Source organism: Vicugna pacos, unplaced genomic scaffold, assembly GCF_048564905.1.
Source record: "Vicugna pacos unplaced genomic scaffold, VicPac4 scaffold_20, whole genome shotgun sequence".
Classification (NCBI taxonomy): Eukaryota; Metazoa; Chordata; class Mammalia; order Artiodactyla; family Camelidae; genus Vicugna; species Vicugna pacos.
Window position 1 is genome coordinate 45,561,412 of NW_027328741.1, and position 19,271 is coordinate 45,580,682.

Consider the following 19,271-nt stretch of genomic DNA (forward strand, 5'->3'; position numbering starts at 1 on the left):
AAACTACATTCTTAGTATTGTTTTTTGTATTGAGTTTCTGAATGACACCTATTTGGATTCTCTATTAGTTATATGGCAATATACCATGACTTAAGTTTGTTTGCTGCATGGTTGACATTGTGTGTGTGTGTGTGTGTGCACGCACAGGTGCGTGTGCATGTGTGTGTCTGTGTCTGTCGGTGTCTGTGTCTGTGTATCTGTGTGTGTTCATGCCCTATAATGTTACTGAGATTGGTCGTGATCTTGATAAATTATTGCTCTGATGACACTAAATAACAGATTGGGAGTTGGAGTCCTTGTTTTGTATTCTGGTAGTTGGCAATATTGCACAATTTTTGGTTTTACTTACCTGAGCTACCTCTGATAATATTTCAAAATGGCACTTTCCAGTCACTACTGTCTGGATAAAAGATGTGTTTTCATTGTCACTTCTTAGACTTCTCTGGTAGTTAATGTCACTTTTGTCACTGGGAAGGCGATCTTTTCCTTTTATCTGATATCTCTTGAGACTCAGTGTACACATTGAGGAAAGTTGTAAAGACTGGTGGGTATTTGGAATCAGGCAAGTGCCTTTGCTATGTCCAGTGTTGCAAGGTACCTTGTCTCCACCACTGTGAATGGGGAGAAGTTACAGAGTCATGAATGTCTGAGTGTCTGAAGGTTGGAATTTCTGTGTCCATTTTGTCTCCCTCCTAGTTACATGTGACCATGAGTAATAGTGCAGTTGGGGGCCGAAGCTGTGTGAACCACTGAGACCGTGTTTCTGCTGGGTTCTCTGAACTTGTGGACTCAGATATCCTGGTCAAGGGGCCTTGTTGCAGACACCAAATCTGCTCTTCCCTCACTTCAGCCTCCTTTGTGTGTTTTACTCCACCAAATTCACATGTTCACATGTGTTCTGGAGTTTTGTTTTGTGTTGTAGTTCTTTTTGTTGAGATGTGAAAGGTTTACTGACTGTAGATATAAGGGTAGAGACAAAAATACATTAAACTTATGTCAATTTTTAAAGTATATACTTTTTCAATTAAAAGCTTAAATTCTACTAAGAACATTATAAGAACACTAAAAAAAGTGAACAAATCACCTCCCCTAATATCATAGTACTACAAGATATTTTGATTACCCTGGGTTCTTTTCTTCAATGTTTTTCCCACCTTCATGCACATTTTACTATAAAATATCCCTGTAATCTCTTAAAAATCAATTAAATTATTAAAATATTTCTTTGTGTTGTAAATATAGCCCTGTTGGTTCTCTAATTTATTACTAATAGCTTACACATATCTGTCTTCTCCATCCTTCTTCCCTGTCTGAACAGGAAACCACTACTTGGTACAGTACACATATATATGTGATTCTGTTCCTGTTTTTTTTAAGATTGTTTCCCTTATATCTTTAGTTTCCTAAGGAAAGTGGTAACATAGAGTGTTTTTCTGTGTATGACATATTTTCCTATGTGCAACAATCTCTGGGTCCAGACACATTGTTCCAAATGGCAGAAATTTACTTTTTAATATGACAATGACTAAGTATTTATTACTTTATCTATATCTCAAATCTGCTTCATCCGATCATCTTCTGTTGGGCAGTTGAGTTGTGCTTCTACCCTTGACTATTATAAATGATGATGTTAAGAACATTGGGGCTAGTATATCCTTTAAAGTTAATGTTTCCATTTTCTTTGAGATTTATACCAAAAACTGGAATTGCTGCAAAATATAGTGGTTCTATTTCTAGTTTTCTGAGCAGTGTCCACACTTTTATAATAGTGGATGCATAAATTTATTTTTCCACCAACAGTGTACCTGGGTTCCCTTTTATCGAAATTCTTATTAATGTTTGTCTTATGTAGACTATTTGTTAATAGCCATTTTGGTTGCTGTGAGATTATATTTCATTCTGGTTTTGATTTAGGATTTCCTAATAATAGCAAAGCTATATTTCTTTTTATGTGCATGAAATCATCTACATGTCTGTTTTTGAAAAGTTTCGATGAAGATCTTTGAACTCTTTTTAAGTTGGGGTCTTTGTTTTTTAACTCTTGATTCTAATATGCTATATATATACTATGGATATTAATACTTTGTTGGTTTCATTGTCTGAAACTCTTTCTTCTATTCTGTGTGTTGTCATACATCTTGCTGAAGGTTTCCTTTGCTATGCAAGATGTTTTGCACTTCACACTTACACAAGTAGAATCCCTTTATCACAAAGTAAATCTATTATTTCCTCAGTAAAATTAAAAACAGTTATTGTTAGTTTTCCTTTTTTTTTTTACTTAGGAGATAGATCAAAAGTAAATATTGCTATGATTTACCTCAAAGGAAGTTCTGCTCCTGTTCTTGGTCAGAAATTTTGTAGTTTCAGGTTTTACATTTAGGAAATTAATCCATTTTTATCTTATTTTGTATAATATGGAAGGAAGTGCTCTTACATCTTCCTTTTACATGTACTCTCCAGTGTTCCCAGGACTACTTGTTGAAGAGACTTCCCTTTTTCCATTGTATACTCTTGCCTCCTTCATTGTAGACTAACTGACCATATGAGTGTGGGTTTATTTTAGGACTCTTTATTTTGTTCCATTAATCTATGTGACTCTTTAAGTGATATATTTTGATGTTTTGATTAGTGTAACTTTGAAGTATATTCTTAAGTCAGGGAGGATAATACCCACAGGTTTGTTCATTTTTCAAAGATAATATTAGAAAATTTGGATCTTTCACAACTTTATATAAATTTTATTATTTTTCTCTGTGTTTTGTGAAGAAACATATGGATTCTGTGAGAAAAGAAATTTAATGAAAGGAAAAACCTGAGAAAAATTGTAAAGTGTGGTGGATAAATCATAGAATATTAAACAAAAATGGATTGCTGTAAGAATCAAAGGAAATATCTGTAAAGAAATATGACAACAAAAACAAATTCCATGGGGTATAGCAAAAGAAGTATTAATAGGGATGCTTATAGCAAAATAATCCCACTTATACAAATAAGAAACATCTCTCTTATAACATAATCTTACAAAGAAAAGATGTAGAAAAATAATAAACAAACTTGTTAGTTGATGGAAAGACAGCTGAAAGGTCAGAATATATATTAAAAAATATTAAAAATAGAAACATCTAATCAAACTACATAATTGCTTTTGAAATATAAATATAACTGATAAGCTTTAATGAGACTAACATGCAAAAAAGAGAGTACAGATTAAAAAGCTCAAAAATGGATGAGAAGTTACAGCTTATATCAAAGTAACACAAAGCATCATAAGATGATACAACAAATTATATGCCAATTAAAATGGAAAACCTAGAAGAAACGGACAATTTTTTGAAAGACGTATTCTCCAGGATGGAATGAGAAATAGAAAATATTAACAGATTAGCACTAATGAAATTGAATTAGTAATTAACAAAATCTCCCAGGAAACAAAATTACAGGCCTAGACATCTTCACAGGTGACTTCTGCCAAAAATTTAGAGAAGAGCTATCACCTATACTTCTTAGAGAATTCCAAAAATTTGCAGAGGAAGGGAGGCTTCCACATTTCTGTATCACACTACTACTAAGGCAGGAACAAATATCTCATTAAATTACAGGTTAAATACTACTGATAAGCATACATGAAAAAATCATCACTAAATTGTTAACAAATCAAACAATACATTAAAAGTATTATACAGTATGATTAAGTCCCTTTTATTCCAGGGATGCAAAAGTGATTCATTACCCACAAATTAATCAATATGATACACCAAACTAACAAACTGAAATATACAAATTATATGGTCTCCTCAAAAGTGTCATAAAATGTTTTACAAATTCAGTATCTATTTATGATTATATTTCTCCTCAAAGTGGGCATGAAGAAACATACCTCAACACAGTTAAGGTCTTATATGACAAGAACTCAGCTAACATGACACTCACTGATTAAAATCTGAAAGCATCTCCTGTAAGAGCAGGAAGAAGACAAGAATGCTCATTTTTACCACTGTTATTCAGTATAATATTGGAAATTCTATCCATAGCTATCCAAAGTAAAAGTTAATAAAATATAGCTATTTCAGAAAAGGAGTAAAAGTATCTGTTTGCAGATGAAATACTTTAAAAAGCAATCCTAAATAAGACGCCACAAAACTACTAGGGCTTATCAATGCATTTGGTAAAATTTCAGAATGTTAATTAACATACAGAAATCTTGCATTTATACACACTAACAACAAGCTAACAGATAGAGGAAGTGAGGGAACTGTCTCATTTACAGTTGCATTACAAAAAAAAGTCAAGAAATGTATCCAACCAAGGAGGTAAAATACCTGTACCCAGAAAACTATAAAAAATTTATAAAAGAAATTGAAGCTAATGCAGACAGATGAAAGGATATACTGTGTTCATACATTAGGAAAAATATATTGTTTAAATGACAGTACTAGCGAAGAAAATACACAAATTAATTTCAGTGCCTATCCAAATACAAAGTGCATTTTCAGACACTTACAAAAAATAATTCTTAAATTTACATGTAAACACATAAGAGTTGAAATCACTAAAAAGAAAAGAAATGAAAAGAAAGCAAACTAAAAACACAAACAAATTTTACAAAGAACAAAGAGGAAGTATCACTGTCCGTGATTTTAAACCTTAATACAAAGATACAATAATGAATATGGTAGGGGCACAGAACAAAGAGAATAATGGAACACAACAGAATGCCTATAAATGAAATCAGACAGAAATGGTAATTTAGCCCATTACAAAAAAAAATGAATATATAGTGGGGGAAAGGTAATTAACAGGCACATGAAATGGTCAACATCACTAACCATCAGAAAAATGCAAGTCCATAACACAATGAGAAATTATGTCACTCCTGTCAGAATGACAGTGATCAAAATGATAAAAAATATAAATATTGGTGAGGATGTAAGGAAAAGGACCCTGATGCAATGCTTGAGTGAATGTAAATTTTTACTGTCACTGTGGAAAACACTCTGGAGTTTTATCAAAAAAAATGAAATATGATCCAACATTTCCATATCAGGATACTTATTCCAAGAGAATAAAAACACTATACAGAAAAGATAAATTCAACCCTATATTCACTGCAGCATTATTTACAATAGCCAGGATATAGAAGTAAACTAATTGCTCATCAATAAATGATGGATAAAGAAAATGTCTGTTTATAATATATATATCTAACCATCTATCAACTAAAGATTTATCTATATTTATATATATATGCACATACACTAAATATATATATGTACAGTATATATATATATATGCACACACACACATAAAATTTCAATGGGTTATTACTCAGCTCTAAAAAGTATAAGTTCTTGTCTTTTGCAACAAATGGGTAGACCAAGAGGATAATACGCTAAGTGAAATAATTCAGACAGATAATGACAAATGCTAAATTATTTTACTCATATTAAAATTTAAAACAGATTAACATAACAAAACAGAAAAGGAGTTAGAGATATAGTAAGAAACAGGTTGTTTACAAGAAGGAGGGAAATGTGGTGAAGAAAAAGAAATAGTGAGGAAAATTAAGAGAGAAAATTTTCCACTTGCAAATTAATTGAGTCAGGGACCAGAAATGTACTGTATGGGGAATAGTCAATAACTATGAAATATCTTTAAATAGCAACAAATCATAACTAGTTTTATTCTTGTGATCAATTTGAATTGTATTAAAATTTGCAAACATTATGTTATGTAAGAGAAATGAACACAGTGTTATACATTAAACTACACTTCAAAAACAAACAGACATACTTATAGAAAAAAACAGATTTGTAGTTAACAGAGGAAGGGGTTGGAAAAGGAGATTTAGATTAATGCACTCTGAAGATACAAACCTCCAGCCATAAAATAAACGTGTTCAAGGGATGCTACGTTTTAACATGATAAATACAATTAATAATGCTTTATGTTATATATGAATGTTGTTAAGAGAGTAGACCATAAGTTTTCTCATCACAACAAAAAGAGTAATTGTATTTCTTTAATATTGTATCTAAATGATATAATGAATTCTCCCTAAAGTTGCTATAATATTTACTTCATGATAATGTAACTCAAATATCTACCCTGTGCATCTAAACTTACACAATGTTTTATGTCAATTATATCTCAATAAAAGCAGAAGGAAAAATGGAAAGACAATGATCATTGTTTCCCAAGTCATTTCTCATGATTGTTTTTGCAGCAAGCAACCTTGAGTCATGGTAGACTTATCTTAGAGAAAGATACTAATAAATAAGTGATTCTAATAAATTATACATAAAGATACTAATATAATTAGGGTTTTATCATGCTTTAAACTTTCTTCATGATAACAGCCCACTGATTCTGTAGGCGTCAAAATTTCACTCTGTGTATTCATCTGAGATTAGTGAATGGATACAAATGTTAACCATGGCTGCTTTTGCTGTGAATGGTCAAGTTCACTGTCTCTGACCAAAGGTCTCATCTCCCCAACAGCATCAGTAAGAAAGGAACATACTAGGTTGCTAAAAATCTCAGCATGGTAAAATCTCAGAACTCCTACAATTCTTAACTGTTTTGCAATGGGAATGCAATACTGACAAAAACATTATTTTGGATAACAATATGGTATTTTCTCAAGGATGCATAAGGGGATGTGAAAATAATACTTGAGATCCATAAGAAACATCCTCGCTCAAGTGCTGGCAAAGAAATGTAAGGATTCTGCATTATTAGGACTGAGGACTGCTTTCAAAATGATGACTATGCTCACTGTATTTCAGGTAATCTAATGAAAGAAAGGTTATTGCTATTTGTAGATGAACGGGAACACATCAGCTGTTCAGTCCCTATAAATTAGTCATTGGGTGTTCAAATACAAAATAAGTTGTGTCAACAATGAGAATTAAAAGAAAAATAAACTTGGACATAAGCTTAAATTAAAAAGGAGACACAGTCTTGTGTTGGGCTCTGGGGATTGGAGAATGTATATGCCTCAGTCCAATTCAAGGGTTCAGTGGCTTGGCCCTAGCATCAGCTAGGGATTCAATGAACAGGTAACAATTAGTATACTGGGAGAAATATAATCTACCTCTCCCTGATTGGAAGAAAATCTGGTGGCTCAATGAAACTCTTAATTCACAGAAATTCTGAAACATGCAGAGGAATAATCCACTGATGACTCAACTAAGACAATTTTAGTTACTGCTTAAAAATCCATCTTCACATACACACACAGTGGTAGACAAATCTGTAGTATTTAATGGGAAGAATTCAGTGGGCAGAGCTCAGAGAATAGTTTTCAAAACACCAGCCAACTTTTGTACTTTTGCAAATAGCCTACTTTTCCCAGGTAGAAAACTATAGATGGACATACAAACAATATTTTTCTTTAAGATTTCTTATTCTGAAAGTAAGCAGTAGCTTTTGACTTATCAGTGTAGAACCTTGTTATGATGATCACGGTAAGACCCACTGTCTGATAAGAGAGCTGGTAATTAGCTGCTGAACCAGCCCATCTGAACCCGAGACTGCTAATATAAGCGAAAACATAGCCACCATCAGAGTTGAGCTGACAAATTTAAAAGCTTGATATTTGTGTTATAGGAACACCCACTGCTGTCCAGACACAGGTCTCCTGCTGAAAGTGGGCTCTTTTCTTCTCTTGGTAAAGGTCATATTGGTGGGATGTTTCTAGAGCTTACCCTGATCCATTAACCCATTTTCCAGATTATCGAAGTCTTTCTTCACAACAGGTGACACATTTTCAGGACACAATGTTGCCATTTCAGTCTTATCCACTGACACTGGCTGCATGATTGTGAGCAGAAGCCTTAGGCTCCCTGACCAAGCCTACACTTATCCCAGAAATTCAGCTCATTTCACATTCTGAAAATGTTTCACCTCTAATTTTAAATTAATGGGAAATAGTCAAAGTATTCCATGAATATTTTATATTTCCTAGTATCTGCAGAAATTTGATATTCTTGCAGTTGGACAAATATTTAATTCTACCACCCTCACTTCTTTTTAGTTCACACAGTTTAGATTGCAATTTAGTTTCTGAATTCACCCACCCCAACCAAGGGTCTAGTACCTCATAAATACTTCCTGTGTGAAGGTTAGAATGGCACAAGTTATGTGGGGTGTATAAACGTACATTAAATGTTTGCATTGGCACTGTCTCTTCTGGATAAACTCTGATTCTAGGAAGTCAATTAATTAGAAATCAGTATACTTATTGGTATGCGGAAAAGAATCAGCTCTTTTGGGATGGGTGGGTGATGAAGAGACAGGAAAATATCCAGCAAATGAGAATGAAATGCCTTAGGCCTCTGGAGGTATGAATTAAGAAGAAAATAATACTTTGTCTACTGTACATACCTCCAATTACAGTTTTGAGTGACTAGTCCTTGGGCTACGAAAAGAGCTAGTTTGTGGTGAAGAGTAAAGAACATAACGAAACAGTTTTAAAACTATGATAGTTTTGTTGTTTCAGGAAAGTAGACTTTGCTTAAAGTCAACATGTATTTTTCTTTCACTAAATACTAAAATGCATCCTGTGGCATGTTCTGTGCTTACAGTGCTGGTATTCAATTTAGACAAGGAAAGGGGGATAGACAGAAAATATCTTGAGGAGGTGATTTCTCTGCTGAGACTACGAAAATATAGGTAAAATGAGGACATCCTAAGTCGAAGGAAGAGCTGGAGCCAAAGTTGTGAGGTTTTATTTAATATGGTCCATAAACATTTGCCTGGATGTATTTCCAGAAACAGTGAAACATAAAGATATGCCAAATTAGCAAGATGTCAGATCTATAATGAAATGACTAAACTATGTTGAGTTTGTGGGCTTAGAGTAGGAAAGGCATTTAGTGCCACCTTTAGGATGTAAGCTTGTCTTTGTCTGGATCATAAAAGTAACTTAAAATATTCACTTGAAAATATAGTGTAGATTCTTGAGGGGAGGAAAAGAAATCACAAATTGGAATGCTTTGAAAACAGCACAGAGACGACCATAGATAAAATTGCTTTTAAATTCTATCACATGCTTAATGTGCCATCTGAGTCTATATCACGTGACTTTTATGATACCAGGCATGACATAATAGAGACCATGATCCCTGGGCCAGTTCCTGCATTATCTCCTGTTCTAATGTATCCTAACTTAACTCTTTTCATACTTTCCAGGATGAACCAGAAACCACTTAGTAATTTACCCTATCTCCATGTTTTAGTTTTTTACAAATACTTCAATTTTTTTCTTCTTCCTTAGAAATTATTTAAATTTATACCCATATGTTGCATTAAATGATCATATCAATCAAATACCTCTTTTATTCTTTAAATGGTAACTTAGTCTCACGTTTAACTTTTTACACTATTTTAAAAAAAATAAGGATATTAAAGTTACACATCTAAGTTTATTGTTCAAATAAGAAAATTGCAGATATTTGTCGACATTTACCAACATCAAATTTAATCTTTGTAATCCTGCATAATCTGGTTGTCCTCTGGTAGATCAGTTTTAATTAGGATGACATCCATAAACTGAAGATGGCTGATGAGTTGGCCTTGAAAGGGAGGTAGCTGATGTATCAGCTATCACTGTCATTGGAAACCGTGGGTTGCTTCCTGGTTGAAGTTTAGAAAAATGACATTTATTGGCAGATATGTTGTGATATCTATTTTGAAAAGTAGAAGGCTTCACCATCAGTCCAAATTAATTGCTCTGTATGGGAGACAAGATGCTCTACTGAGAAGTAGAAGTTGTAGTTGTAATGAAGTTCAAAACACAGCCATTTGCTTCAGTGTAGCTGCTTTGAGAGTGCCCGTGGACTGTGGTCAACTCATTTAAAATAGCACGTTGTTCCACTGCAATTTGTTCTGGTGGTCTAAATGACATTGATGTTGGAGGAGAAAAATCACTTCTGATCGGGGTAATTGTATCACCAATTATGTGGCTAGTAGAGGGCTTTCTTATTAGAGGCATGTTTAAATTTGGAGAAGGTAAAAATGCACTTTCTCAACTAGTGTCAGCCATAAAATCAGAATTATGTTTACAAACATTACCTCCTCTTTTAAAGTGCTTCTTGTTGACATTTTGAGCCAATGAAGATACCAGAGAGGAATTTTTAATCCCAATTCTTCATTTTATTCTCTCTAAAAGCAGGGGAAAGCCTCATTTAATATTTGGATTATGATAGAACTGAAACTACAACCAAAGGAGAAAGATTTTAGTAATATTTTAAACCAAAACACAAGACTATAATAAGAATAACCTATAAAACCTCAGATTTCACTTTTACTATGCAAAGATAATATCATCAAAATATGAAAACTGATAACGATATTTTGAAGTTCCTTATTTGGAAAATACACATTTAAATAGTATAGTCATCAAATTTAAGAAGTTAGCATTTGCAGTAACGGTGAATGCCAATTTTGAAAAGCAGCTTTAATACCTTTATTTAGGTTTCTGCTAAGATTTACAGTTGCTAGCAAAGTTTTTCAAAATCTTGAATACTTAAGGCACTGTTCTCATTTTTAGAAAAATAAAGAATTTTAGCCTTTGTAGTTTTATACAATTTTCAAAACCTACCTTCATATTTATATTACCACAGAGTGATGTACAAAATAAAATTTTATACATCAGTAATCAAGACGTAACTAAAATTTCTGAATATCTTGCTTAAAACAGAGACTTCTATTTCTTCTGCCAGAAAGTCAGCTAGACAGGCAGATCTTTGAAAATTCTGCCGTACTTAACTAAACCCATAAAAGATAAGCTGTCTAACTAAATATTTCATACTTCCAGTTTCAAATATTCTGAAAGGGGTCTTTCTTTCCAAAACATCCTTCTTAAAGACATCTTCGTCAATCACTATGGAAGTTCCAATATCATCCCAACAGATGGATTTAAATTGGTCACTCCAAGCCATTTTCCAGAGTTTACTTGGAAGTGTCAGAGAATGAAAATCATTATCTTCATCTGGTTACGAGACACAATGTGTGTAACATTGTCTTTTTATCAAGGATTCTTCTGACAAAGTCTGAAAAGCATTTTCTTCAATCATACACCTCAAGTCCAAGTCCTCAGAGAATGTTTGATCACACAATAGAGATCTACCAGAGTTTCCTGAACCAGTTTGTCCATTTTTACGAGACACATCTTGAATTTCTGAAGAAATATGTTCCATCTCAAATAACTTTTTCTATAGCTACTTTTCTAATCTGAATGATTTTGAGCACTGCAGCTTCAAATGCTGCTTTAGCAGGCCTGCACATTTAAACTGCTAGGCCATCAAAATGGTTCTCAACTTGAGTGGTTGTGACATCACAAAATGACAGGTCTCCTAGCAACCAAAGTGTAACATTCAGCGAGTGTTTCCTTCTCATTCATCCAGTTAAAATGAAACATACAGGATGTTTATTTTTATAATGTGATGTGCAAATATTTTCCCCACAAAATCTTTTGAAATAGTTTAATTTTGGATTCTTTGAAATAAAACCAATCTCCTTCCTTTTGTACATAAATTTATACCAGATTGGTGAACAGAGTATAAATATGCACAAAATAAATAAAATAATATTAAAGTTTTGGTATTTAAAGTGAAATTTCAGTAAAACCTTTACCGAAAAGGTATAACAATTTCATTATCATTTGTAATTAAAGTGAAACAAAATTTAATTTGGAAACGGAAGTATTTATTTCTCAGTGTACTTTAAAATAAGTATCTCTATATTCAAAACATCAGCAGAATAAATATCAGTTTATTTGTTATGTTTGTAAATAAATGGTAAATATTTATGAATTAAAATTAGATTAAAATAGTCAATCAAATTTAAGAAATCCCAAAGGGGGGAATTTTTGTTTCAATTTGTAATTCAGTGCTATAATTAAAACAAATGTAATTTAATTTTCTACTTTAAAATTACACAAGAGAAAATCTTATTGTACATTTACAAATGTTTATTTTTGACATTCTTTCATTCAGAGGGTTTTCAGTCCCTAGAAGGAATAAATTTTCTTGTCATCTTTATAATCCATACTCTTGTGTCTTCTGTTAAGTGTTCCAAAATGATGTTAATAAATTCAGTTATGCAAAATATCCTGGGTTCTATAAGCAGTAACTTCATTAAGTGGCAACCAAAAAACAATCAAAAAACAAAGAAATAACATTATATGTGGGTTGGGATGGATAAGACCAGGTAATGCATTTTAGGAAGCAATATGTTCCCAAGTCCTGAAACAGTTGGCATTGTTATTATAATACGGTGTTTTAAGGGAACTGCTTTGTGCACTAATTGCAAATAATAGCTATGTTCTGTATCAGTAAACTGTAGTAAATCCAGTTCTAGCAAAATTTATATTTATTATTTAGAAATAAATTCCATTAAACATAAGTCAAATTCAAATTGAGTGAAAATTTTTTTAATAAATATATGTACATTCAAGCTACAATGTAAATTTCTCATTCAGTATGTGTATATTCCATTCTAAATAAATATTAGCAACCTGAATACATTTCATATTTTAAGTATTATAAACTATAGTTAAGTTGGATTTAGTCCTGATCCACAAAATTTATTTAACATATGCAAATCAATAAATGTGATACCATCCCTTAGAAAACAGAGAATTCAAAAGAAAGAATCTCAAAAAATGTAGGAAAATTATTGACAGAACTGATCTTAACTTTTGTATACAAAAAATTCTTAACAAATTCTCTCTGGATAGAATATAACTAAAGATAAAAAATGCCATTTATGAAAAACCCGGGACTAATATCAAGTTCAATGTTAACATACAGGAAGGTGTTCCTCTGGTCCAGTAATAAGAAAAAAAAGCTTATTCTCACAAGTCCTAAATTATGGAAGTCTTAGCCAGAAAATCTAGTGAAGAAAAAATATAAAAGGCATCCAACTTGTAAACAAGCAGTAAAATTTTTACAGATGACATAATTATACATAGATGGAAAACCCCATAGACTTCTCCAGTGAGTGTTTGTAACAGTCAACAAACTTAGTAAACTTGCAGAATACAAAATCAATATACAAATATCTATTGCATTTTTATATACTAACAACAAATTAGGAAAACAATTATGTGTACACTTATTCTAAAAAGAATAAAATGGGAATAAAATTGATAAGTGAAATAAAAGATCTAAACATAGATCTCTAAATTAAAGATGCAAGAAATATAAGTAAACAAAGTAAATGAAAGATATTCTGTGCTCATGGATTGTATACAATGTGAGGAAATTCTCTAATCTATTTTTCACATGTTCAATCTCCCCAGCACTACTTACTGAGGAGAATGTCTTTTCTTCATTTTATACTCTTGGTTCCTATTTCATGGGTTAATTGATCATAGGTGTGAGAGATTATATCTGGTTGCTCTATTCTTTCCTATTGATTGCTCTCTGTTTTTGATTCAGTATCATGTTGTTTAAATTACAAAAGCTTTATAGGACTCTTTAACATCAGAGTATTTTACACTATTAGATTTAATACTATTTTTCAAGATTATTTTGGCAACTCATGATTTTGTGGCAACATATAAATTTTGAAAATATTTGTTCTATTTAATGGAAAAATCTCATGGGTATTTTGACATGAATCACAGTAAATGTTGATTGCTTTGGGTAGAATGGTTTTTCAACCACATACTTTCACATCATTAACATAAGAGATCATTTCCTTTCTTTGGATAAGATTTAATTTCATTCATCAATGTTTTCTATTTTTTAATGTAGAGGTTTTCATCTTATTTTTTAGCTTCATTTCTAGGTATTCTTTACATATATACATATATATATATAATTATATACATTATATTTGTAAACACGTTTCCTACACAAATATAAGGCAGAAGGCAGTGTCAAGACATATTCAAAGTCCTGAATGAAAGAAAGCTGTAATCTAAGATAATTTATCAAGCAAGGCTATCCTTTAGAATAGAAGGTGAGATAAATACCTTCCATAAAAGCAAATACTAAAAGAATTTAGCAACAGGAAAAGAAATAATGAAAGATCTACTCTAAAGAAAAGAAGCAGGAGGCTATAGAAAGGAGAAAGGCATAATTAGAATGGCAATAGCTGCAATGACATACAATAGAATACATGATGCTGTAAAACAGGACGTCAAAATTTTTAATTCTCACAGAGTGAAACAGGACAATACATAGTATTTTCTTCTTGTTTCTATTCTCTGTAGGAGGGGTTAGAATTTGTATTCTTATCAGTCAAATAAACATATATAGTAACGGGTCAATATACATACAAAACAGGGTAACCATATATCAAAAGCTTACAATGAAGTAACAAATCCAAAAAGAAACCAAGATTATAAATGAAAACTTATCATGCCACAAAAAGAAAAAGAAATGAACAAAAAGGATATACAAAATCAACTGGGAAATGAAGCTCAAAATGGAAATAAACAGCAGTCTATCAATAATTATCACAATTGTTAATAGAGTAACTGCTTCGATCTAAAGATATATATTGTCAGATGGGATAATATAACAAGACCCTACATTATGAAGCATACAAGAGAACCAATTTAGTAAGAGGAACACACATCAATTGAAAGCCAGAAGATGGAAAAATATATTCCATGCAAATGGACATGACAAGAAAGCAGGACTAGCAGTATTGACTTCACACAAAATAGACTTTACATGAAAGGCCATAGAGAAAGATAAACAAGGACATGTTATAATGATGAAAGGAGCAATAAAAAATGAGGGGAATTATACTCATTAAGATATATGTACTCAATATAGGAGTACCTAAATACGTAAAGCAAACACTAATAGATAAAAAGGGAGAAGTTGGAGGGAACGCAATCACAGTAGGAGACTATAATTCCCCATTACCATCACTAGACAGGTCTTTGAGTCAGAAAATTAAATAGGAAACACAGATATTAAAAGATAGAATGAAATAATTGGAGTTCGTTGATATTTTCAAAACAGTACTTCTCCCCAAAACAGAATATACATTCTTTTCTAGTGCACATGGAACATCTTCTAGGAAAGATTATCTACTCAGGCACAGAAGAAGCCTCGACAAATTTAAGAACATAAAAATTATTTCAAGCTAGTTTTCTGAGAATAATACAATGAAAGTAGAAATCAATCACAGAAAAACAGGGAGAAAAAAATGACAGCATTTAGATTAAACAACATGGTATTAAAACAAGTAGGGGAGTTGAAGAAGTAAAATAAGAATTAAAAAATATCGAGAAATATGACAAAACTCTATGCAAAGTTTATGGAATGCAAATAAAGCAGGCTTAAGAGGGAAGTTCAGACTGACAAGGCCCTCCTCAAAGTAGAAGAGCAATCTCAAATAAATAATCTAATGTTCTATGTACACTAATCATGAAAAGAAGAGCAAACAAAACAAAAAGTAAGCAGAAAGATGTAAATAATAAAGATCAAGGAAGAAAGAATTGAAATAGAGTCTAAAAAATAGAAAAAAATCAAACTCTTTTTTGAAATACTAAACAAAATTGACAAAACTCAGGGCAGGCTCACCAACAAGAAAAGAGAGTGAACACAACATAAGAATTGAAATTGGGGAAACTACAAAGAGTACATCAAATTTGCAAAATATCATAAGGGAATACCATGAGCAACTCTATGGAAACAAACTGGAAAACCTAGAAGAAATGGAGAAGTTTCTGGATACATTCAGCCCAACAATATTGCATCAAGAAGAAATTGACCACTTGAACAGACAGATCACCAGAAACGGAATAGAATTGGCAATAAAATAAAAAATTTCTGCAAACACAAATTCAGACCCAAATAGCATCACTGTGGAATTTGACCAAACATACAAAGAAAAATCCATACCACTCCTCCTCAAATTCTTCCAAAAGATTGATAGGGAGAGAGTACTCCCAAGCTTACACCATAAGGCCAACATAAACCTGATAACAAACCCACACAAAGACACTACCTAAAAAGACAGCTATACGCCAATATCATTGATAAACATAGATGTAAAAGTCCTTAAGAAATTATTAAAAAGCAGAATCCAACAGCATGTAAAAAAAGATCATACACCATGGTCAAGTTAGGTTCATCCCAGAAACACAAGGATGGTGTAACATATGCAAATCAATCAATCAATTGTGATACACCATATCACCAAAGAGAGGACAAAAAACCACATGATAATCTAAGTTGATGCAGAAAAATCATTTGATCACATTTAAAACCTATCTGCAAATAAATTTCTTATCACAGAGGATACAGAGAGACCATATCTCAACATAATAATAGCTATTTATGACAAATATATAGCCAGCAACATACTCAATGGTGAAAAACTGACACCCTTCTCACAAAAACCTGAGACAAGACAAGGTTGCCCATTCTCACAATTTCAATTCAGTATAGTTTTGGAACACCAAGCCACAACGTTCAGGCAAGAAAATTTGATTTCCTATCAAATTATGCAAAATGTTTCTTTTTAGGACTGAAACAAACGATCAGAAGATTTACATAGAGTCATATAAAATACATAGTTTCCAAAGAAATATTGAAGTAAAAGAAAGAGGCTAGAGGAATAACCCACTAGGTCTCCATACACTATTGTAGAGCTACAATAATGAAAATGACATGATATTGGTTTAGAAACAGGCATATGGACCAATGGAACAGAAAAGAGAGCCTAGGAATAAATCAACAGCCCTATGTTCAATTAACCTTTGACAGAGTAGCCAAGAATATGACAGAGAAAAGACCATCTCTTCTCCAACTGGTGTTGGGAAAACTGGATAGCAGCATCAGAGCAATGGAGTTAGAACACTCCTTCACTCAATACAGAAGAATAAACACAAAATGGCTTGAAGACGTAAATATAAGGAAGACACTGTAAATCACCTAGAAGAAAACATAGGCAAAACACTCTGAGATAAATCTCAGCAATGATCTCCTAGAATAGACTACCCAGGGAAGGGATGTAAGAGCAAAATTAATAAATGGGACCTAATAAAACTTATAAGAATTTGCACAGCAAAGGGAACCATAAACAAAACAAAATGACAACTTACAGGTTTAAAGAAAATATTAAGAACTGATGCAACTGACAAAGGCTTAATTTCCAAAATATAAAGACTTCATGCCACTTAATAATAATTAAAAAAAGACAAGAAACCCAATCTGAAAATGTGCAGAAGCCATAAACAAGCAATTCTCCAATAGAGACATTCAAATGCCACATAGATATATGAAAAAAGAATTGCTCACTATCATTGTCAGAGTAGAGCAATCCAAAAGTATAATGAAGTATCACTTCACAGTAGTCACAATGGTCATCATTCAAAAGTCCACAAACAATAAATGCTGGGGAAGCTTTGGAGAAAGGGAACCTTCCTACACTGTTGGTAGGAATGTAGTTTGGTTCAGTCATTTTGGAAACCAGTATGGGGATTCCTCTAATGGATAAAAATAAACTTAACATACGAACCAGCAAACCCACCTCTGGGTATATATCAAAGGGAACCCTATTTCAAAAAGACACATGCACCCCAATGTCCTCAGCAGTGCTGTATACAACAGCCACAACATGGAAGCAAACTAATTGTCCAACAACAGATGACAGTATACAGAAATTATGCCATATTTACACAATGGAAAAATATTCTGCAATAAAAAATGATAAAACAATGACATTTGCAGCCAAAAGGATGTCCCCAAAAATTGTCATTCTAATTGACATTAGACAGAAAGAGAAAGAAAAATAACACATGACATGAAATGTGTGGAATGTTAAAAAAAATTTGGATGAGAACACAATGATTTCATCTAAAAATTTAAGCACACTCGCAGACCTACTAAACAATTTTATGATTACGGCAGAAAGGGGCTGTGAGGGGATATACTTGGGATATTTAGATTTATAAATGTTATGCTCTATATATAAAAATACATTTTTTAAACATTTCTTTTGTATGACACAGGGCAGTAAGTTAAATACCATGAAGTAACATTTAATAGGTACACAAATGTTAGCATGTACGGGAACACTGTGCTATACACCACAGAATGACACACTGAAAATGGCAGTAGTTCAATGATAAATAAATGAATAAATATGTAAATAAATAAATATATAAATAAAAAATAAACATATAAATAAATAGTATCTAAATAAAAATATTCAGTAATAAATGAAATACAAAGATTCACAGTACTTATCTTTTCACCTCAAAATGTAGGAGAAAACAGAAAAAATAAAGAGGAAAATTGAATGAATGAGAGGAAGGCAAATAACAAGAGAAACATTTGTAAATATAAAAAAAATACTTAAGTCTGTTTCTTTTAAACATAAAGTGGCAAACGTTTACGTTGGCTAAGAAAATAAAATTAGAAATAAAAGAGAATATATTACCACTGATGCTGTAGAGATGCAAAGCATCATAAGTAGTTACCAATAGACAATGATTTGAATGACTTAGAACAAAAGACACATTCCCAGTAACATATGTCTTCCAATACTGAATCAAGAAGATATAAGAAATTTAAATAGAGCAAAAGTGTGAATGAGTAAATCAGTAATTCAAACTTCCCAAACCAGAGAAAATTTCAAGACGACTTTACTGGTGTATTCTGTCATACGTTTGAAGACAATTTTTCACCAATACTTCTGTAAATCTTCCAAGAATTTGAAAGGGGTGAAAGATTCCAAACAAGATTTTTGATACCAGCTTTATTTGCATAAAAATGAGAGAAAAAACATTATATGCAAAATATAGAATATTATCCCTGATGAACATATGTGCCAAAATTCTCAACATAACACAAGCAAAATGAATTCAACAACACATTTAATGTATCATACACATACATGAGTAAAGGGATTTATCCCTGGGTTTAAGGATACTTCAAAATATTCAAATCAATAAAGGTGACATGCCACACTAATAGAATGAGAAATAAAACTCACATAATCATCTCAAATGGTGCAGAAAGAGCATTGTATATAATGCAACATCCTTTTAAGATACTCCCAACAAATTAAATTAACCCTGTCATTGGCAGGATATCATATACACACAAGCACTGTGTGGAAAGAGGCGAAGCAATTCTCTGTTTATTGATTCTTAGAAGTAGGGTTTATATAGGACTTACACAATGCCTCGCATATCATCTAAGTTATAACAATGTTAATAATCTTGTTATTTATGTCCCCATGCTCCTGCAGTAAGCACAGGGTTTTAAATGACCAAGGATTGTTTTAAAGTT